Source organism: Cololabis saira, chromosome 7 (assembly GCF_033807715.1).
Source record: "Cololabis saira isolate AMF1-May2022 chromosome 7, fColSai1.1, whole genome shotgun sequence".
Lineage (NCBI taxonomy): Eukaryota > Metazoa > Chordata > Actinopteri > Beloniformes > Belonidae > Cololabis > Cololabis saira.
The window spans coordinates 1,299,943-1,301,742 of NC_084593.1; positions in this window are offsets into that span (position 1 = coordinate 1,299,943).

Genomic DNA, 1,800 nt, shown 5'->3' on the forward strand with positions numbered 1-1,800 from the left:
ATTTAAATGCATTTCTTTGCCTTCTAGTGGACATAAAAGGTACTGCATTTGAATGCATTTATTTGTCCTCTAGTGGACACATAATTGACTTCATTTAAATGCATTTATTTGCCCTCTAGTGGACATAAAAGTTACTGCTTTTAAATTACTTATTCGCCCTCTAGTGGACATACATTTTACTGCATTTAAATTACTTATTTACCCTCTAGTGGACACATAAATTACTACATTTAATGCATTTATTTGCCCTCTAGTGGACACATAAATTACTACATTTAAATGCATTTATTTGCCCTCTAGTGGACACATTAATTACTACATTTAAATGCATTTATTTGCCCTCTAGTGGACATAAAAGGTACTGCATTTAAATGCATTTATTTGCCGTCTAGTGGACATATAAATTATTACATTTAAATGCATTTATTTGCCCTCTAGTGGACATAAAAGTTACTGCATTTAAATGCGTTTATTTTCCCTCTATTGGACATAACAGTTACTGCATATAAATGCCTTTATTTCCCCTTTAGTGGACATAAAAGTTACGGCATATAAATGCATTAATTTGCCCTCTGGTGGACACATAAATTACTGCATTTAAATGCATTTGTTAGCCCTCTAGTGGACATATAAGTTACTGTATTAAAATTACTTTTTTGCCCTCTAGGGGATACAAAAACTACTGCATTTAAATCTATTTATTTACCCTCTAGTGGACACAAAAATTATTGCATTAAAATGCATTTATTTGCCCTCTAGTGGACACATAAATTACTACATTTAAATGCATTTATTTGCCCTCTAGTGGACACATAAATTACTAAATTTAAATGCATTTATTTGCCCTCTAGTGGACACATTAATTACTACATTTAAATGCATTTATTTGCCCTCTAGTGGACATAAAAGGTACTGCATTTAAATGCATTTATTTGCCGTCTAGTGGACACATAAATTATTACATTTAAATGCATTTATTTGCCCTCCAGTGGACATAAAAGTTACTGCATTTAAATGCGTTTATTTTCCCTCTATTGGACATAACAGTTACTGCATATAAATGCCTTTATTTGTCCTCTAGTGGACATAAAAGTTACTGCATATAAATGCATTAATTTGCCCTCTGGTGGACACATAAATTACTGCATTTAAATGCATTTGTTAGCCCTCTAGTGGACATAAAAGTTACTGCATTTAAATGCATTTATTTGCCTTCTAGTGGACATAAAAGGTACTGCATTTGAATGCATTTATTTGTCCTCTAGTGGACACATAATTGACTTCATTTAAATGCATTTATTTGCCCTCTAGTGGACATAAAAGTTACTGCTTTTAAATTACTTATTCGCCCTCTAGTGGACATACATTTTACTGCATTTAAATTACTTATTTACCCTCTAGTGGACACATACATTACTGCATTTAAATGCATTTATTTGCCCTCTAGTGGACCAGGGACGTAGCCAGAAATTTTGAATAGGGCGGGCCTGAAGAAAAGTGGGTTGGCCAACTTTTGCCAGAGGAAAAATCAATATAATATCCACTAATACCTAGCAGAAACAATCTTAAGGTTAATGATGGGCGTCAGCAGCTTTTGTAATGTGGGGGGGACACCTTTTTTTTGGGGGGGGGGTCTGGGGGTCCTCCCCCCAGAAAATTTTGAAAATAGTAGATTCAATTTCCCGCATTCTGGTGCATTTTACACCCAAAATAATCTCCCTCTCTCTTTGTTTTTCCTTGGAGCTGGCATGGTCTGCAATTACTGACTACTATTATGTTTTGGTTTAATTCATAGAGGAC